Source organism: Balaenoptera physalus, assembly GCF_965194825.1.
Source record: "Balaenoptera physalus genome assembly, chromosome: 20".
In the NCBI taxonomy this organism is placed as follows: Eukaryota; Metazoa; Chordata; class Mammalia; order Artiodactyla; family Balaenopteridae; genus Balaenoptera; species Balaenoptera physalus.
Genome location: NC_138901.1, coordinates 58,623,975 through 58,647,222, shown reverse-complemented (window position 1 = coordinate 58,647,222; position 23,248 = coordinate 58,623,975). Strand labels below are relative to the sequence as shown.

At 38.5% G+C, this 23,248-nt stretch overlaps 1 long non-coding RNA gene across 1 annotated transcript in view; it reads right to left on the bottom strand.

Moving 5' to 3' along the window:
• The window catches only part of LOC309650283, a 490,920-nt gene that overhangs the window by 112,199 nt on the left and 355,473 nt on the right, over positions 1 to 23,248 (bottom strand). The window lies entirely within an intron of this gene.

The window sequence follows — 23,248 nt, the reverse complement described above, 5'->3', positions numbered from 1 at the left end:
CCTTTGCCTATTACTTCCAAGTCTGTTCCCTTTCCACTGAGAAACATTACCCTAATCTCAGGATATTCAGTTTAGTTTTCGTTGTCTTGGGGTAGGATAAATTTAAAGGATTCCTAAACATCTAAAATTATTTCTATTTCACCAGCATCAAGCACAGTCAAGTCTACAATTCCCCACTCCCCGCCTCTTTTCTTTTCCAAGAGCTACTGGCTTAGTTTAGGTTCTTAGCTCTTTCCTAAAATAGTACAACAACTGCAGAGGTTCCTTATCTCTGTTGCACTCCTCTAATCCATCTTCCATGATGCTACCACAACTGTGTTTAAAATGCAAGTCTTATAACATCAGTTCCTTGTTTAAAAGACTCCAGTGATATCCCATGACCCATGGTGATAGAGCCCTATCTTTTACATGGTTTTAAATAGAGTGGTAATAGCCAATATTTATCAAATACTTTCTACAATGCCAGATACTATGCTAGATGCTTTACATGTATTTCTCACTGATCCTGTGAGGATTAATTATATTTCTCATTAATCCTGTGAGGTGGTGGGAAATTATTATAATTTTCCTTTAACAGATGAACAAACTGAAACTTACAGAGGTTAGGTGACTTGCCTAAAATCATACAAAAATAACGTCTGGCTAGTTACATGGATATTTAAAACACTGTGCACACCATAAAATGCACACCAGCCAGTTTGCTGCCTCTAAAACTTACCTATTAAAAGAAGTTTGCATAATGAATTTTTAAAGTAGCTACTTGATTTTTTAAAGTTAGACGTAAAATAAAGTACTCAGAAAGGCTGAAAATAAAGGTATGGGAAAAGATAATCCATATATATGCTACCCAAAAGTAAAAGCAACACAGTATAGCGAAGTATTAGCAAAGACACAACTCAAAGCAAAATAATACTAAAAGCAGCAGGGGGCTTCCCTGGTGGCGCAGTGGTTGGGAGTCTGCCTGCCAATGCAGGGGACACGGGTTCGAGCCCTGGTCTGGGAGGATCCAACATGCCGCGGAGCGGCTGGGCCCGTGAGCCACGACTGCTGAGCCTGCGCGTCTGGAGCCCGTGCTCCGCAACGGGAGAGGCCACGACGGTGAGAGGCCCGCGCACTGCGATGAAGAGTGGACCCCGCTCGCTGGAACTGGAGAGGGCCCTCGCACAGAAACAAAGACCCAACACACTCAGAAATAAATTAATTAATTAATTAAAAAAAAAAAGCAGCAGGGATAGTTCATATTTCATTTTTAAAAGGTACAATCTACCAGAAAGATAAAATTATTGTAAATTTCTCTGGAGTTGGCAACTATCTTTGAATTACACAAACAAGAATCTGAACAATCTGAGAATAATCAGAGTGGAGTATTTTAACTTACACCTATTAGAAAAATCACAGATCAAGCAGACAAAACTAAAATATAGATGATTTGAAAAACAAATAATAAGCTGAATTGTAAAGATAAATAAAATTTTGTAGCCAACAATGAGGGAACATAAATGCTTTTCAAACATCTAATGTACACATTTCTCAGTGGAGGTGACATCACTCCTTAGAAAGTAAAAATTAGTACTTAAGGGAGCAAAAATGTCTTAGTATTATAATAGTCTGTGCCGCTCCTCTCCCCCAGGATAAAAGATCAACCCTATCTGAAAAAAACCTTACTGCTTAATCTCTTTTGTTATGGAGAAATTAAAGTTTAAATTTAAATCCATTTTATTAAAATCTTATTACTTAGTATTCATTTCTTGAAGAGAAATTAAACTTAATAAATTTAATTTAATTTTTCTCTTCAGTGGGCAGTTATGAAAAAAAGGTTAAAAACACTGATCTAAAACATTCACAAAAATTGAGTCATGTAGGGGGAGAAAAGGAATATAACTATATTTGCTTATACATGCATAAAATACCTCTTAAGGGCATACAAGAATCTGATAACTGTTGTTGACTCTGGGGAGGAAAACTCAGTAGTCTTCTCATACTAAATAGTTTCAATTTTAAAACAAGAAAAGTCATTAAGTATTTTCAGCAAAGAGACTAAGGTAATTTAGTAAGGAAAGGATAGTCTTTCATCAAATGGTACTAAAACAACTGGACATCTATACATAAAAGTAAATGAACCTAGACCCTTACTTCACACCAGACCCAAAAATTAACTTGAAATGGTATATAAACCTAAATGTAAGAGCTATTAATATAAAATACATACAAAAGAACATACAAGAAAAATATTGTGACTCTGCATTAGGAAATATTTGTAAGATATGACACAAAAAGCATGATGTATAAGAGAAAATATTGATAAATTGGACTTCATCAAAATTTAAAACTTTTGCTCTTCAAAAGGCACCCTTAAGAAAATGAAGGGACTTCCCTGGTGGCACAGTGGATAAGACTGCGCTCCCAATGCAGGGGGCCCAGGTTCGATCCCTGGTCAGAGAACTAGATCCCATATGCATGCCGCAACTAAGACTTCACATGCCACAACTAAGACCAGATGCAAATAAATAAATAAATAGAGGATTAACCAAGATGGCGGAGTAGAAGGACGTGCTCTCACTCCCTCTTGCGAGAGCACCAGAATCACAACTGGCTGCTGGACAATCATTGACAGGAAGACCCTGGACTTCACCAAGGAGCATACCCCACGTCCAAGGACAGAGGAGAAGCCACAGTGAGACGGTAGGAGGGGCGCAATCAGAGTAAAATCAAATCCCATAACTGCTGGGTGGGTGACTCACAGACTGGCGAACACTTACACCACAGAAGTCCACCCACTGGAGTGAAGGTTCTGAGCCCCACGTCAGGCTTCCCAACCTGGGGGTCCGGCAACGGGAGGAGGAATTCCTAGAGAATCAGACTTTGAAGCCTACTGGGAATTGATTGCAGGACTTTGACAGGACTGGGGGAGACAGAGACCCCACTCTTGGAGGGCACACACAAAGTAGTGTGCACATCGGGACCCAGGGGAAGGAGCAGTGACCCTGGGGGAGACTGAACCAGACCTACCTGCTGGTGTTGGGGGGTCTCCTGCAGAGGCGGGGGGTGGCTCTGTTTCACCGTGGGGACAAGGACACTGGCAGCGGAGGTTCTGAGAAGTGCTCCTTGGCGTGAGCCCTCTCAGAGTCTGCCATTAACCCCACCAAAGAGCCCAGGTACGCTCCAGTGTTGGGTTGCCTCAGGCAAAACAACCAACAGGGAGGGAACCCAGCCCCACCCATCAACAGTCAGGTGGATTAAAGTTTTACTGAGCTCTGACCGCCACAGCAACAGTCAGCTCTACCCACCACCACAGCCTCCCATCAAGCCTCTTAGATAGCCTCAACCACCAGGGGGCAGACAGCAGAAGCAAGAAAAACTACAATCCTGCAGCCTGTGGACCAAAAACCACAGTTACAGAAAGATAGACAAGATGAAAAGGCAGAGGGCTATGTACCAGATGAAGGAACAAGAAAAAACCCCAGAAAAACAACTAAATGAAGTGGAGATAGGCAACCTTCCAGAAAAAGAATTCAGAATAATGATAGTGAAGATGATCCAGGACCTCGGAATAAGAATGGAGGCAAAGATTGAGAAGATGCAAGAAATGATTAACAAAGACCTAGAAGAATTAAAGAACAAACAAACAGAGATGACCAATACAATAACTGAAATGAAAACTACACTAGAAGGAATCAATAGCAGAATAACTGAGGCAGAAGAACGGATAAGTGACCTGGAAGACAGAATGGTGGAATTCACTGCTGTGGAACAGACTAAAGAAAAAAGAATGAAAAGGAATGAAGACAGCCTACGAGACCTCTGGGACAACATTAAACGCAACAACATTCACATTATAGGGGTCCCAGAAGGAGAAGAGAGAGAGAAAGGACCAGAGAAAATATTTGAAGAGATTATAGTCGAAAACTTCCCTAACATTGGAAAGGAAATAGCCACCCAAGTCCAGGAAGCGCAGAGAGTCCCATACAGGATAAACCCAAGGAGAAACACGCCGAGACACATAGTAATCAAAGTGGCAAAAATTAAAGACAAAGAAAAATTATTGAAAGCAGCAAGGGAAAAATGACAAATAACATACAAGGGAATGCCCATAAGGTTAACAGCTGATTTCTCAGCAGAAACTCTGCAAGCCAGAAGGGAGTGGCATGATATACTTAAAGTGATGAAAGGGAAGAACCTACAACCAAGATTACTCTACCTGGCAAGGATCTCATTTAGATTTGATGGAGAAATCAAAAGCTTTACAGACAAGCAAAAGCTAAGAGAATTCAGCACCACCAAACCAGCTCTACAACAAATGCTAAAGGAACTTCTCTAAGTGGGAAACACAAGAGAAGAAAAGGACCTACAAAAACAAACCCAAAACAATTAAAAAAAATGGTCATAGGAACATACATATCGATAATTACCTTAAATGTGAATGGATTAAATGCCCCAACCAAAAGACATAGACTGGCTGAATGGATACAAAAACAAGACCCATATATATGCTGTCTACAAGAGACCCACTTCAGACCTAGGGACACATACAGACTGAAAGTGAGGGGATGGAAAAAGATATTCCATGCAAATGGAAATCAAAAGAAAGCTGGAGTAGCTATACTCATATCAGATAAAATAGACTTTAAAATAAAGAATGTTACAAGAGACAAGGAAGGACACTACATAATGATCAAGGGATCAATCCAAGAAGAAGATATAAGAATTATAAATATATATGCACCCAACATAGGAGCACCTCAATACATAAGGCAACTGCTAACAGCTATAAAAAAGGAAATCGACAGTAACAAAATAATAGTGGGGGACTTTAACACCTCACTTACACCAATGGACAGATCATCCAAAATGAAAATAAATAAGGAAACAGAAGCTTTAAATGACACAATAGACCAGATAGATTTAATTGATATATATAGGACATTCCATCCAAAAACAGCAGATTACATGTTCTTCTCAAGTGCGCACGGAACATTCTCCAGGATACATCACATCTTGGGTCACAAATCAAGCCTCGGTAAATTTAAGAAAATTGAAATCATATCAAGCATCTTTTCTGACCACAACGCTATGAGATTAGAAATGAATTACAGGGAAAAAAACGTAAAAAAGACAAACACATGGAGGCTAAACAATACGTTACTAAATAACCAAGAGATTACTGAAGAAATCAAAGAGGAAATCAAAAAATACCTAGAGACAAATGACAATGAAAACACGACGACCCAAAACCTATGGGATGCAGCAAAAGCAGTTCTAAGAGGGAAGTTTATAGCTATACAAGCCTACCTAAAGAAACAAGAAAAATATCAAGTAAACAATCTAACCTTACACCTAAAGGAACTAGAGAAAGAAGAACAAACAAAACCCAAAGTTAGCAGAAGGAAAGAAATCATAAAGATCAGAGCAGAAATAAATGAAATAGAAACAAAGAAAACAATAGCAAAGATCAATAAAACTAAAAGTTGGTTCTTTGAGAAGATAAACAAAATTGATAAGCCATTAGCCAGACTCATCAAGAAAAAGAGGGAGAGGACCCAAATCAATAAAATCAGAAATGAAAAAGGAGAAGTTACAACAGACACCACAGAAATACAAAGCATCCTAAGAGACTACTACAAGCAACTTTATGCCAATAAAATGGACAACCTGGAAGAAATGGACAAATTTTTAGAAAGGTATAACCTTCCAAGACTGAACCAGGAAGAAACAGAAAATATGAACAGACCAATCACAAGCAATGAAATTGAAACTGTGATTTAAAATCTTCCAACAAACAAAAGTCCAGGACCAGATGGCTTCACAGGTGAATTCTATCAAACATTTAGACAAGAGCTAACACCTATCCTTCTCAAACTCTTCCAAAAAATTGCAGAGGAAGGAACACTCCCAAACTCGTTCTATGAGGCCAGCATCACCCTGATACCAAAACCAGACAAAGACACTACAAAAAAAGAAAATTACAGACCAATATCACTGATGAATATAGATGCAAAAATCCTCAACAAAATACTAGCAAACAGAATCCAACAACACATTAAAAGGATCATACACCACGATCAAGTGGGATTTATCCCAGGGATGCAAGGATTCTTCAATATATGCAAATCAATCAATGTGATACACCATATTAACAAATTGAAGAATAAAAACCATATGATCATCTCAATAGATGCAGAAAAAGCTTTTGACAAAATTCAACACCCATTTATGATAAAAACTCTCCAGAAAGTGGGCACAGAGGGAACCTACCTCAACATAATAAAGGCCATATATGACAAACCCACAGCAAACATCATTCTCAACGGTGAAAAACTGAAAGCATTTCTCTAAGATCAGGAACGAGACAAGGATGTCCACTCTCACCACTATTATTCAACATAGTTCTGGAAGTCCTAGCCACGGCAATCAGAGAAGAAAAAGAAAAAAAAGGAATACAAATTGGAAAAGAAGAAGTAAAACTGTCACTGTTTGCGGATGACACGATACTATACATAGAGAATCCTAAAACTGCCACCAGAAAACTGCTCGAGCTAATTAATGAATATGGTAACGTTGCAGGATACAAAATTAATGCACAGAAATCTCTTGCATTCCTATACACTAATGATGAAAAATCTGAAAGAGAAATTATGGAAACACTCCCATTTACCACTGCAACAAAAAGAATAAAATACCTAGGAATAAACCTACCTAGGGAGACAAAAGACCTGTATGCAGAAAACTATAAGACACTGATGAAAGAAATTAAAGATGATAGCAACAGATGGAGAGATATACCATGTTCTTGGATTGGAAGAATCAACATTGTGAAAATGACTATACTACCCAAAGCAATCTACACATTCAATGCAATCCCTATCAAATTACCAATGGCATTTTTTACAGAGCTAGAACAAATCATCTTAAAATTTGTATGGAGACACAAAAGACCCCGAATAGCCAAAGCAGTCTTGAGGGAAAAAAATGGAGCTGGAGGAATCAGACTCCCTGACTTCAGACTATACTACAAAGCTACAGTAATCAAGACAATATGGTACTGGCACAAAAACAGAAACATAGATCAATGGAACAAGATAGAAAGCCCAGAGATTAACCCACGCACTTATGGTCAACTAATCTATGACAAAGGAGGCAAATATATACAATGGAGAAAAGACAGTCTCTTCAATAAGTGGTGCTGGGAAAACTGGACAGCTACATGTAAAAGAATGAAATTAGAATACTCCCTAACACCATACACAAAAATAAACTCAAAATGGATTAGAGACCTAAATATAAGACTGGACACTATAAAACTCTTAGAGGAAAACATAGGAAGAACACTCTTTGACATAAATCACAGCAAGATCTTTTTTGATCCACCTCCTAGAGTAATGGAAATAAAAACAAAAATAAACAAATGGGACCTAATGAAACTTCAAAGCTTTTGCACAGCAAAGGAAACCATAAACAAGACGAAAAGACAACCCTCAGAATGGGAGAAAATATTTGCAAACGAATCAACGGACCAAGGATTAATCTCCAAAATATATAAACAGCTCATTCAGCTCAATATTAAAGAAACAAACACCCCAATCCAAAAATGGGCAGAAGACCTAAATAGACATTTCTCCAAAGAAGACATACAGATGGCCATGAAGCACATGAAAAGATGCTCAACATCACTAATTATTAGAGAAATGCAAATCAAAACTACAATGAGGTATCACCTCACTCCTGTTAGAATGGGCATCATCAGAAAATCTACAAACAACAAATGCTGGAGAGGGTGTGGAAAAAAGGGAACCCTCTTGCACTGTTGGTGGGAATGTAAATTGATACAGCCACTATGGAGAACAATATGGAGGTTCCTTAAAAAACTAGAAATAGAATTACCATATGACCCAGCAATCCCACTACTGGGCATATACCCAGAGAAAACCGTAATTCAAAAAGACACATGCACCCGAATGTTCATTGCAGCACTATTTACAATAGCCAGGTCATGGAAGCAACCTAAATGCCCATCAACAGACGAATGGATAAAGAAGATGTGGTACATATATACAATGGAATATTACTTAGCCATAAAAAGGAATGAAATTGAGTCATTTGTTGAGACGTGGATGGATCTAGAGACTGTCATACAGAGTGAAGTAAGTCAGAAAGAGAAAAACAAATATCGTGTATTAATGCATGTATGTGGAACCTAGAAAAATGGTACAGATGAGCCGGTTTGTAGGGCAGAAGTTGAGACACAGATGTAGAGAATGGACATATGGACACCAAGGGGGGGAAAACTGCGGTGGGGTGGGGATGGTGGTGTGCTGAATTGGGCGATTGGGATTGACATGTATACACTGATGTGTATAAAAGTGATGCCTAATAAGAACCTGCAGTATAAAAAAACAAACAAAACAACTAATACTAAACTTTCATTGGGTTATTTGTATGGAAATATGTTAATATAAACGTTTCAGACATTACATGAAATTTCTAAAAATCTTATATTTGTATTTGTATGGAAATATGTATGGAAATATGTTAATATAAATTTTTCAGACATTACATGAAATTTCTAAAAATCTTATATGTTCTGGTATAATGTTATAAGTCATAATCCTAGTTATTACTTTAAAATGTCTATCTCAGAAATAAGTAATTTTCTTGTCAACTGCATTATTATGAACTTCCATCAAATCTTTAACTGTGGTCATTTTTAAGTCTTTTGTCATTTACAGACAGTTCTGGGTGTACTCTGATGCTTTTGAAAATATGTTCTTATAAAAGGGTTTCATCTTCAATAAATTCATGGAAAAGACTCTGACAAGTACAGGTTTCTGGTAACTGACTGTACTGCTGAACTGAATGAATAAGCATTTTCAGAACTCTAATGAAAAACTGATGAACTCATAAAAGTGCTAACAAAAGATCAAGATGGAAAAAAAAATTAATTACATGGGACTGAGTGAACTGATGAGGATGAGTATAATTTTTGTGACTTTTTGTCTGAATTAAAAAAAAAAAAATCCCACAAGGACTCAGAGGCAAAGAATATACAAATCAATTTTCACTGCAAAGTAAAGGAGCTGTTACAGTGGATGATTACTGGACTGAATGTCAATATTATGACATAGTATGAGTGTGTTTCATGTTTGGTAATTGCAATCATTGTTGCTTTTGTTGTGGTCATCCATGTACAATGCTTGGTGTCAGTCTATTTATCTCTTGTAAAAATAAAATACAGTGTGTGTGTGTGAAAAAAAAAAGCAATGGGCTAACACTGATATTCTCCAATGGTTTTACTTCATAACTGTTTTAGTCTGTTTTTCTTCATAAACTGTACTCATTCTCTATATGCCACAGTTTTCTTCAATGGTAGAGATAAGTACTTATATTAGCAACCTTTAAAAAATTACTTACCACTATTATAATGAGCAATGAAAGTGTAAAAAATACATATGTACATTTATGTGGAATATACTAAGGTATATATACCGTACAAAATAAAACACGTATCTGTAAAAATAAATAAATAAATAAATAGAAAAAGAAAAAGACAAGCCACAGACTGAAATAAAATATTTGTTAATCATATATCTGATAAAGGACTTATATCAAAACATATATCTACATATGTATGTATGCATAAAGACCTCTAATAAGTAAATACAAAAATGATCCAATTTTTTTAAATGGGCTAAAGATTTGGATAGACTCTTCACCTAAAGAAAATACATGAATGGCAAATAAACACATGAAAAGTAATCAAAATCATTATTCATTAAGGAAATACAAATTAAAACCACGGTAAGATACCACTTTACACTCACTAGAATGGCTATAACCAAAAGGAAGGACAATACAAGTGTAGGAGAAAATGTAAAAAAACTGGAAGCCTCATATTATTGGTGGAAATGTAAAATGGTCCAGCCACGGTGGGAAAGAATTTGGCAGTTTCTTAAGAAATTAGCCATATACAATCCAGCAATTCAACTCCTAGTTATCTACCCAAGAGAAATGAAAACAAATGTCCATACAATGACTTGTATGGAATATTATCATTAGCATTATGCATGATAGCCAAAACTAGAAATAATTCAAATGTCCATCAACTTGAATGGATAAAGAAAATGTGGCACATCTATACAATAGACTACTACTTAGCAACAAAAATGAATGAACTACTGATACATGCAACAACATCGATGAACTCAAAAAGCATGCTAAGGGAAAGAAGTCAGACAGGAAAGACTACACACGGTAGGATTCCACTTATATGAAATTTCTAGAAAAGGCAGAACTATAGAGACAGAAAGCATATCAGTTGTTGCCTGGAGTCTGGGCTGGAATGTGATTACAAATGGGCAAAGGGAACTTTTTCAGTTGATGAAAGTGTTATAAAACTGGATTGTGGTTATGGCTGCACATCTGCATAAATTTATTAAAACTCACTGAACTATATACTTAAAATGAATGACTTTTAAGGTATATAAAATTCTACCTGAATGGACCTGTTAAAAGAAGAAGAGGAAGAGAAGGAGGAAGGGGAGGAACAACACCTGACCCATGTACAAAGCCACAAAAGAAGTATCAACTATTTCTAGAACAAGATATCACAGACATGACGGTCACTATTCATCTTGCAAAATATAAATAAAATTTAAACTATAGAAAAAACTGGGAACAACCCCAAATTTTGTCTACAGTAGAATGAATAAATAAATTGTATTATCACACAATGTAATACTGTACAGTAATGAAAATAAAATACAGTTACATGTAACTTCATGGAAAAAAATCTCACAATAATGTTGGGCAAAAGAAGCAAGACACTAAAGAATAAATAAAGTTGTCTCATATGAAGCTTAAAAACAGGTAAAAAATGTATATGCATGGGGTGGGGGCAAGGAAAATGTATATGCATTGTTTATGGAAGCATACAGAAATAATAAACTATAAAGAAAAGCAGAGAAACTATTATCATAAAAGTAAAAATTGGGAAGAACTTCAAGATGGTGGAGGAGTAAGATGTGGAGATCACCTTCCTCCCCACAAATACATCACAAATACATCTACATGTGGAACACCTCCTACAGAACACCTACTGAACACTGGCAGAAGACCTCAAGACTTCCCCAAACGCAAGAAACTCCCCACGTACCTGGGTAGGGGAAAAGAAAAAAGAAAAAACAGAGACAAAAGAATAGGGACAGGCCCTGCACCTCTGGGAGGGAGCTGTGAAGGAGGAAAAGTTTCCACACACTAGGAAGCCCCTTCACTGGCAGAGATGGGGGGTGGGTGGGGGGTGGGGGGAAGCTTTGGAGCCATGGAGGAGAGCACAGCCACAGGGGTGCAGAGGGCAAAGTGGAGAGATTCCCGCACAGAGGATCGGTGCTGACCAGCACTCACCAGCCTGAGAGGCTTGTCTGCTCACCTGCCAGGGTGGGCAGGGGCTGGGAGCTGAGGCTTGGGCTTCAGTTGGATCGCAGGGAAAGGACTGGGGTTGGCTGCGTGAACACAGCCTGAAGGGGGCTAGTACGCCACAGCTAGCCAGGAGGGAGTCCAGGAAAAAGTCTGGAACTGCCTAAGAGTCAAGAGACCATTGCTTCAGGGTGCGTGAGGAGAGGGGATTCAGAGCACCGCCTAAACGAGCTTCAGAGACAGGAGCGAGCCGCGACTATCAGCACGGACACCAGAGACAGGTATGAAATGCTAACACGGCTGCTGCAGCCACCAAGAATCCTGTGTGCAAGCACAGGTCACTATCCATATCCCTGCCCCCGGGAGCCTGTGCAGCCTGCCACTGCCAGGGTCCCGTGATCCAGGGACAACTTCCCTGGGAGAACACATGGTGCATGTCAGGCTGGTGCAACGTCACGCCAGCCTCTGCCGCCGCAGGCTCGCCCCACATTCCGTACCCTTCCCTCCCCCCCGGGCCTGAGTGAGCCAGAGGCCCCTAATCAGCCGCTCCTTTAACCCCCTCTTGTCTGGGCGAAGAAGAGACACCAGAGGGCGACCTACATGCAGAGGTGGGTCCAAATCCAAAGCTGAACCCCAGGAGCTGTGCAAACAAAGAAGAGAAAGGGAAATTTCTCTGTGCAGCCTCAGGAGCAGCGGATTAAATCACCACAGTCAACTTGATGTACCCTGCATCTGTGGAATACCTGAATAGACAACAAATCATCCCAAAACTGAGGTGGTGGACTTTGGGAGCAACCGCAGACTTGGGGTTTGCTGTATGCGACTGACTACTTTCTGATTTATATGTTTATCTTAGTTTAGTTTTTAGTGATTGTTATCATTGGCAGATTTGTTTATTGGTTTGGCTGCTCTTTCTTTTTTCTTTTTTATTAATAATATTTAAAAAAATTTTTATTCTAATAACTTTATTTATTTTATTTTATTTTATTTTCCTTTCTTTTTCTTCTCCCTTTTCATCTGAGCCATGTGGCTGACAGGGTCTTGGTGCTCCGGCCAGGTGTCAGGCCTGAACCTCTGAGGTGGGAGAGCCGCGTTCAGGACATTGGACCACCAGAGACCTCCTGGCCCCACGTAACATCAATTGGTGAGAGCTCTCCCGGAGATCTCCATCTCAACGCTAAGACCCAGCTCCATTCAACGACCAGCAAGCTCCAGTGCTGGACACCCCATGCCAAACAACTAGCAAGACAGGAACACAACCCCACCCATTAGCAGAGAGGCTGCCTAAAATCATAATAAGTTCACAGACACTCCAAAACACACCACTGGATGCGGTCCTGCCAACCAGAAAGACAAGATCCAGCCTCATCCAACAGAACACAGGTACCAGTACCTTCCACCAGGAAGCCTACACAAGCCACTGAACCAACCTTACCCACTGGGGGCAGACACCAAAAACAACGGGAACTACGAACCTGCAGCCTGCAAAAAGGAGACCCCAAACACAGTAAGTTAAGCAAAATGAGAAGAAGAGAAATACGCAGCAGATGAAGGAGCAAGGTAAAAACCCACCAGACCAAACAAATGAAGAGGATATAGGCAGTCTACCTGAAAAAGAATTCAGAGTAATGATAATAAAGATGATCCAAAAATCTTGGAAATAGAATGGACAAAATACAAGAAACGTTTAACAAGGATCTAGAAGAACTAAAGAGCAAACAAACAGTGATGTACAGCACAATAAATGAAATTAAAAATTCTCTAGAAGGAATCAAGAGCAGAATAACTGAGGCAGAAGAACGGATAAGTGACCTGGAAGATAAAATAGTGGAAATAACTATAGCAGAGCAGAATAAAGAAAAAAGAATGAAAAGAATTGAGGGCAGTCTCAGAGACCTCTGGGACAACATTAAATGCACCAACATTCGAATTATAGGGGTCCCAGAAGAAGAAGAGAAAAAGAAAGGGTCTGAGAAAATATTTGAAGAGATTATGGTTGAAAACTTCCCTAACATGGGAAAGGAAGTAATCGATCAAGTCCAGGAAGCGCAGAGAGTCCCATACAGGATAAATCCAAGCAGAAATGCGCCAAGACACATATTAATCAAACTATCAAAAATTAAATACAAAGAAAAAATATTAAAAACAGCAAGGGAAAAGCAACAAATAACATACAAGGGAATCCCCATAAGGTTAACAGCTGATCTTTCAGCAGAAACTCTGCAAGCCAGAAGGGAGTGGCAGGACATATTTAAAGTGATTAAAGGGAAAAACCTACAACCAAGATTACTCTACCCAGCAAGGATCTCATTCAGATTCGACAGAGAAATTAAAACCTTTACAGCTACAAAAAGCTATGAGAATTCAGTACCACCAAACCAGCTTTACAACAAATGCTAAAAGAACTTCTCTAGGCAGGAAACACAAGAGAAGGAAAAGACCTACAATAACAAACCCAAAACAATTAACAAAATGTTAATAGCAAATCCGGGGCATCGGACGTGAATCCAGGGTGCAGATGCCTGTCAAGCTCAGGCAGAGTCCCTGGCACGCTGGTCGGCACAGGTGGCACAGATGTCCCGGCTCTGACCCCGCGGACACCAGGCCACCCTGTGCGCCTCAGGCCACCGCCCTGACCCTCCAGTGGCTCCAGGTCCCCATCGCCACACATCAGCCAAGCAGTTCGAGGGATTTGGATGTCCATGTCTTTGGAGGACCACTACTTCGCCTGCCACATGCTTGCGGGATCTTGGTTCCCAGGCCGGAGGTTGGGCCCGAGCTCCTGCAGTGGGAGCTCCAAGTCCAAACCACTGGACTAACAGAGAACCTCAGATCCCAGGGAATATCAATCAGAGTGAGGCCTCCCGGGGTCCTCATCTCAGCACTAAGACCCAGCTCTATCCAACTGCCTGCAAACTCCAGGGCTGAATGTCTCGGGCCAAACAACCAGTAAGACAAGAATACAGCACCACCCATCAAAAAAAAAATGAAACGACAAAAAAATAGGTTACACACGAAGAAGCAAGGTAAAAACCTATAAGACCAAATAAATGAAGACGAAATAGGCAACCTACCTGAAAAAGAATTCAGAGTAATGATAGTAAAGATGATCCCAAATCTCGGAAACAGAATGGAGAAAACACAAGAAACATTTAACAAGGACCTAGAAGAACTAAAGAGCAAACAAACAGTGATGAACAACACAATTACTTAAATTAAAAATACTCTAGAAGGAATTAATAACAGAATAACTGAGGCAGAGGAACAGGTAAGTGAGTTGGAAGATAAAATGGTGGAAATAACTGCCAGGGAGCAGAATAAAGGAAAAAGAATGAAAAGCATTGAGGACAGTCTCAGAGACCTCTGGGACAACATTAAACTCACCAACATTCGAATTATAGGGGTCCCAGAAGAAGAAGAGAAAAAGAAAGGGTCTGAGAAAATATTTGAAGAGATTATGGTTGAAAACTTCCTTAATATGGGAAAGGAAATAGTCAATCAAGTCCAGGAAGCACAGAGAGTCCCATACAGGATAAATCCAAGGAGAAACATGCCAAGACACGTATTAATCAAACTATCAAAAATTAAATACAAAGAAAAAATATTAAAAACCACAAGAGAAAAGCAACAAATAACATACAAGGGAATCCCCATAAGGTTAACAGCTGATCTTTCAGCAGAAACTCTGCAAGCCAGAAGGGAGTGGCAGGACATATTTAAAGTGATGAAAGGGAAAAACCTACAACCAAGATTACTCTACCCAGCAAGGATCTCATTCAGATTCGATGGAGAAATTAAAACCTTTACAGATAAGCAAAAGTTAAGAGAATTCAGCACCACCAAACCAACTTTACAAGTGCTAAAGGAACTTCTCTATGAAGGAAAACACAAGAGAAGGAGAAGACCTACAAAAACAAACCCAAAACAATTAAGAAAATGGTAACAGGAACATACATATCAATAATTACCTTAAACTTAAACGGATTAAATGCTCCAACCAAAAGACATAGACTGGCTGAATGGATACAGAAACAAGACCCGCACATATGCTGTCTACAAGAGACCCACTTCAGACCTAGGGATACATACAGACTGAAAGTGAGGGGATGGAAAAAGATATACCATGCAAATGGGAATCAAAAGAAAGCTGGAGTAGCAATTTTCATATCAGACAAAATAGACTTTAAAATAAAGACTATTACAAGAGACAAAGAAGGACACTACATAATGATCACAGGTTCAATCCAAGAAGAAGATATAACAATTCTAAATATTTATGCACCCAACATAGGAGCACCTCAATACATAAGGCAAATGCTAACAGCCATAAAAGGGGAAATCGACAATAACACAATAATAGTAGGGGACTTTAACACCCCACTGTCACCAATGGACTGATCATAGAAAATGAAAATAAATAAGGAAACACAAGCTTTAAATGACACATTAAACAATATGGACTTAATTGATATTTATAGGACATTCCACCCAGAAACAACAGAATACACCTTCTTCTCAAGTGCTCATGACACATTCTCCAGGATAGACCATATCTCGGGTTCCAAATCAAGTCTTGGTAAATTTAAGAAAACTGAAATCATATCAAGTATCTTTTCCGACAACAACACCATGAGACTAGATAGCAATTACAGGAAAAAAAACTGTAAAAAATACAAACACATGGAGGCTAAACAATATGCTACTAAATAACCAAGGGATCACTGAAGAAATCAAAGAGGAAATCAAAAAATATCTAGAAACAAATGACAATGAAAACACGACGGTCCAACACCTATGGGATGCAGCAAAAGCAGTTCTAAAAGGGAAGTTTATAGCAATACAAGCCTACCACCTCAAGAAACAAGAAAAATCTCAAATAAACAACCTAATCTTACACCTAAAGCAATCAGAGAAAGAAGAACAAAAAAACCCCAAAGTTAGCAGAAGGAAAGAAATCATAAAGATCAGATCAGAAATAAATGAAAAAGAAATGAAGGAAACGATAGCAAAGATCAACAAAACTAAAAGCTGGTTCTTTGAGAAGATAAACAAAATTGATAAACCATCAGCCAGACTCATCAAGAAAAAAAGGGAGAAGACTCAAATCAACAGAATTAGAAATGAAAAAGGAGAAGTAACAACTGACACTGCAGAAGTACAAAGGATCATGAGAGATTACTACAAACAACTATATGCCAATAAAATGGAGAACCTGGAAGAAATGGACAAATTCTAAGAAACGCACAACCTTCCGAGATGGAACCAGGAATAAATAGAAAATATAAACAGACCAACCACAAGCACTGAAACTGAAACTGTGATTAAAAATCTTCCAACAAACAAAAGCCCAGGACCAGATGGACTCACAGGCAAATTCTATCAAACATTTAGAGAAGAGCTAACACCTATCCTTCTCAAACTCTTCCAAAATATAGCAGAGGGAGGAACACTCCCCAACTCATTCTATGAGGCCACCATCATCCTGATACCAAAACCAGACAAAGATGCCACAAAAACAGAAAACTACAGGCCAATATCACTGAGGAACACAGATGCAAAAATCCTCAACAAGATACTAGCAAACAGAATCCAGCAGCACATTAAAAGGATCATACACCATGATCAAGTGGGGTTTATCCCAGGAATGCAAGGATTCTTCAGTATACGCAAATCAATCAGTGTGATACACCATACTAATAAATTGAAGGATAAAAATCATATGATAGTCTCAACAGATGCAGAAAAAGCTTTCAACAAAATTCAACACCCATTTATGATAAAAACTCTCCAGAAAGTAGGCATAGAGGGAACTTACATCAACATAATAAAAGCCATATATGACAAACCCACAGCCAACACTGTTCTCAATGGTGTAAAACTGAAACCATTCCCACTAAGATCAGGAACAAGACAACATTGCCGACTGTCACCACTATTATGCAACACAGCTCTGGAAGTTTTAGCCACAGCAGTCAGAGATGAAAAAGAAATAAAAGGAATCCAAATCGGAAAAGAAGAAGTAAAACTGTCACTGTTTGCAGATGACATGATACTACACATAGAGAATCCTAAAGATGCTACCAGAAAACTACTAGAGCTAATCAATGAATCTGGTAAAGTAAGAGGATATAAAATTAATGCACAGAAATCCCTTGCATTCCTATACACTAATGATGAAAAATCTGAAAGAGAAATTAAGGAAACACTCCCATTTACCACTGCAACAAAAAGAATAAAATACCTAGGGATAAACCTACCTAACGAGACAAAAGACCTGTATGCAGAAAACAGTAAGACACTGATGAAAGAAATTAAAGATGATACAAACAGATGGAGAGATATACCATGTTCTTGGATTGGAAGAATCAACATTATGAAAATGACTATACTACATGAAGCAATCTATAGATTCAATGCAATCCCTATGAAACTACAAATGGCATTTTTCAGAGAACTAAAACAAAAAATTGCACAATTTGTATGGAAACACAAAAGACCCCGAATAGCCAAAGCATTCTTGAGAAAGAAAAACGGAGATGGAGGAATCAGTCTCTCTGACTTCAAACTATACTATAAAGCTATAAAGTAATCAAGACAGTATGTTATTCGCACAAAAACAGAAATATAGATCAATGGAACAGGATAGAAAGCCCAGAGATAAACCCATGCACATATGGTCACCTTATCTTTGATGAAGCAGGCAAGAATATACAATGGAGAAAAGACAGCCTCTTCAATAAATGGTGCTGGGAAAACTGGACAGCTACACGTAAATGAATGAAATTAGAACACTCCCTAACACCATACACAAGAATAAACTCAAAATGGATTAAAGACCTAAATGTAAGGTCAGACACTATAAAACTCTTAGAGGAAAACTTAGGCAGAACACTCTATGACATAAATCACAGCAAGATCCTTTTTGACCCACCTCCTACAGACATGGAAATCAGGATAAAAATAAACAAATCGGACCTAATGAAACTTAAAAGCTTTTGCACAGCAAAGGAAACCATAAGCAAGACAAAAAGACAACCCTCAGAATGGGAGAAAATATTTGCAAACAAAGCAACTGACAAAGGATTAATCTCCAAAATATACAAGCAGCTCATGGCAGCTCAATACCAAAAATAAAAAACAAACAACCCAATCCAAAAATGGGCAGAAGACCTAAAGAGACATTTCTCCAAAGAAGATATACAGATTGCCAACAAACATATGAAAGGATGCTCAACATCACTAATCATTAGAGAAATGCAAATCAAAACTACAATGAGGTTATCACCTCACACTGGTCAGAATGGCCATCATCAAAAAATCCACAAACAATAAATGCTGGAGAGGGTGTGGAGAAAAGGGAACCTTCTTGCACTGTTGGTGGGAATGTAAATTGATACAGCCACTATGGAGAACAGTATGGAGGTTCCTTAAAATCTAAAAATAGAACTACCATACAACTCAGCAATCTCACTACTGGGCATATACCCTGAGAAAACCATAATTCAAAAAGAGTCATGTACCACAATGTTCACTGCAGCTCTATTTACAATAGCCAGGACATGGAAGCAACCTAAGTGTCCATCGACAGATGAATGGATAAAGAAGATGTGGCACATATATACAATGGAATATTACTCAGCCATAAAAAGAAACAAAATTGAGTGATCTGTAGTGAGGTGGATGGATCTAGAGTCTGTCATACAGAGTGAAGTAAGTCAGAAAGAGAAAAACAAATACTATATGCTAACACATATATATGGAATCTAAAAAAAAAAATGGTTCTGAAGAACCGAGGGGCATGACAGGAATAAAGATGCAGATGTAGAGAACGGACTTGAGGACATGGGGAGCAGGAAGGGTAAGCTGGGACGAAGTGAGAGAGTGGCATTGACATATATACACTACCACATGTAAAATAGATAGCTAGTGGGAAGCAGCCGCATAGCACAGGGAGATCAGCTCGGTACTTTGTGACCACCTAGAGGGGTGGGATAACGAGTGTGGCAGGGAGATGCAAAAGGGAGGGGATATGGGGATATATGTATACATATAGCTGATTCACTTTGTTATACAGCAGAAACTAACACAACAATGTAAAGCAATTATACTCCAATAAAGATGTTAAAAAAATTTTTTAATAAAAAATAAAGTAAAAATCATAGTTACCTTTAGGAGAGGGAAATAAGAGTTATAATGAGGAGGATCAAGAGAGGTTTATGGGGTGCTGATAATATTCTGATCTGGATGCTATCTGAATTACTGTATTACTTACATGCACAAAAATAAACACATGAGATCCCTCATTCCTATTGGACCTACTAGGAAATAAACTGCACATGCATGCGTGCGCACACACACACACACACACATACGATAAAAAGAACTATCAGCTAAAAGAGAATCCTCTCCCCAAAGCCCAAGTTTATACATCTGGAAATTAAAAAAAAAAAAAAAACTTTAGATAATTTGGGAGTTGAAATGGAAATAGAAGCTTTAAAATAATTATAATTGAAGGACAATCATACAAGGGTACTACATATCAACCCATGGGATTTAGCCAAAGCAGTAACCAAAGAAAAATTTATAACCATAAATAAACATGCAAGATCATAAGAAAGAATGAAAATAAATGAAGTTAGCTTTCAGTTCAAGATGCTAGATTAAAGACCAATATAATAAACCTAAGAAATAAAGGAATGAATAAGATTAAAAGCAGAAAATAATAAAACAGAAAAAACCTCATTTGGTAAATCTAAATTAAAAAGACCAACACAAAAGACAAAACTTTGGCAAATACGGTTTAAAATAAAAAGAACAAAATTAAAATATGGTAAAAAAATTAAAAGGAATAGATGCCTACACAGGAGTTTTTTTAACTATAAAAAGATAGGGGGCTTCCCTGGTGGCGCAGTGGTTGAGAATCTGCCTGCCAATGCAGGGGACACGGGTTCGAGCCTTGGTCTGGGAAGATCCCACATGCCGCGGAGCAACTAGGCCCGTGAGCCACAATTACTGAGCCTGCACATCTGGAGCCTGTGCTCCGCGACAAGAGAGGCCACGATAGTGAGAGGCCCGTGCACCGTGATGAAAGAGTGGCCCCCACTTGCTGCAACTAGAGAAAGCCCTCGCACAGAAACGAAGACCCAACACAGCCATAAATAAATAAACAAATAAATAAATAAAAAAATTAAAAAAAAAAAGATAGGCACAAAAAAATCTAAAAACCCACATGAAATGGGCAATTTTCTAGGAAAATATAAATTCTCCAAATGGGCAAAAAAAAAAAAAAAGAAGGTAGAAACTCTGAACAAACTAATCAATAGTCATGAAAAACCTTAAATTAGAGTGAAAGATTTCTCCTCCAAAGAGGCTACAGGCAGAAAGAGTTTCCTGAAGGAACTGTTCCAAGCCTTCATGGAACAGATTATTCACATCCTAAACACACTGTTGAAGAAAATAGAAACAAATGGGAGGCACTCATTTTACAAAACTAGCACGATCCTATATCAAAACCAGAAAAGGATAGCACAAGAAAAGACAATTATGGCCTAGTCCCACATGAACTCAGATGCAGAAATCCCACATTTAAAAAAAAATGCATAAACTTAAAGCAGCAGGAAATTAAACATTACATCAATAGGTTTTATTTCATGAATTGCAGAACAGTAAAAGTGAGGAAATCTAACACAGTTCATTATATTAACAAGTGAGAGGAGAAAAAAATATAATTTCAATAGATACAGAAAAAACACTGGTAAAATCCAATGCATTTTTTTAGATATAATTCACATACTATAAAATTCACCATTTGAATGAACAATTCAGTGGTTTTAGTAGAGTCACAAAGTTATGCAACCATAACCACTATCTAATTCCAGAACATTTTCATCACCTCAAAAAGAAACCCCATTAGCGGTCATTCTCCAATCTCTCCTCTCCAGACCATTGTCTGGCAGCCACTAATCTACTTTTTGTCTCTGTGGATTTGCCTGTTCTTGTTATTCAAATATGAACACATTGCATCCAGCTTCGTTTACTTAGCATTAGTGTTTTCAAGGTTCATCCATGTTGTATCGTGTATCAGTACTGCATTCCTTTTCATGGCTGAATAATATACCACTGTATGGATATACCCCATTTTATTTATCCATTTGTCTGTTGATGGACATGTGGGTTGTTTCCACTTAGCTATTATGGATAATGCTGTTATGAACATTTATGTGCAAGTCTTTGTATAAGCGTATGCTTTCAATCCTCTTGGCCTTATATCTACGAATGGAACAGTTTAATTCACATTTATGATTACAATTATTAGAAAACCAGATATAAAGTATACATCAAATATCATATTTGATGAGACATTAGATGCAATCCAGTTAATTTTAGTCTAATCTACAAGGCTTTAATTTTCATATAAATAGAATGTAAGAGGTTACACAACAGCACATGTTTATCGAAACTCAAAGAAATGAAGTTCTGCATCCTGTCTATGCCAGTGGTTACAAGAAAGAGTGCACATGCAAAAACTCATAGAACTATAAAACAAAAGAAGTGAATTTTATTGTAAATTAAAAAAATTTTTTAAATAGCAGCAGAAAAACTTTCATATAACCGTCAGCTAAAAAGAGTCAATTTTGCTGTATATAAATTATACCTCAATATCCCTAGCCATTAAAAAAAGAAAAGATTCTAATTTTAAAAGAATGATCATAATATAATTTGTTTAAAGAATAAGGGTGTAGGGACTTCCCTGGTGGCGCAGTGGTTAAGAGTACGCCTGCTAATGCAGGGCACACAGGTTCGAGCCCTGGTCCGGGAAGATCCCACAAGCCACGGAGCAGCTAAGCCTGTGCACCACAGCTACAGAGCCTGCCCTCTACAGCCCGCGAGCCACAGCTACTGAGCCCACATGCCACAGCTAGTGAGGCCCACGCACCTAGAGCCCGTGCTCCGTAACGAAGAGTAGCCCCCACTCGCCACAACTAGAGAAAGCCTGCACGCAGCAACGAAGACCCAACGCAGCCAAAATTAATTAATTAATTAATTAATTTAAAAAAGAAAGAATAAGGGTGTAAATTTCATTAGTGGTATGAAAATTACCTGTGATATAATTTTTAAAGTAGGCTGTAAGACATATATGTACTTATATGTCTATATCTTATCTCTGCATATTGGGATTATAGAGCTTTTTTCTCTTTGCTTATCTGTATTTTTTCCTACAATGAATACATATAATTTTGTAATAAATAATCATTTTTTTCAGTGTTGGGTGGATGGGCACTGACCCGACGGTAGAGACTCAGGATAGCATCTCCTCTCACCTTGGCCCTGCTGCCCGAGCCCAGACTCCAAGGGGGGCCTTGGCAGCAGCCCAAGGGTGTGGAGGAGGTGGGGGTTCCTGTGGTACCAAAGAAGGAAAAGTGGTCATAGGGCCCTGAAAGCAATGTGTCGCTGAGTATGCGATCACTGGGTCACCACAGGCATGTGCGAGAGAGTTTGCCAAAATGAATATAGCTCTTAGAAGGCCCCACCAGGCACTGTCAAAGATTACCTTCCCAGCACACTAGAAAGCATTCTCTGCCAGCAAATTGGTCGCTGTCAAATTATTTATAGGAGATTGGTTCACATACTCAAAGTAATATGAATACTTCTAATTATATCCAAATATGACAAACGTCAGTACAAGTTATTCTGAGGGTTCATGCTGCCGAATGTCTTGCTCTAACAAAGAGGAGGTAGCTGCAGCATCAGCACATCAGCCCCTATATAAGCACGAAGGAGCCCTCCTGCTTCGTCTCCACCAAGAACCCAGAGGTAAGTGGTGGGGGCCTTGGGACCTGAA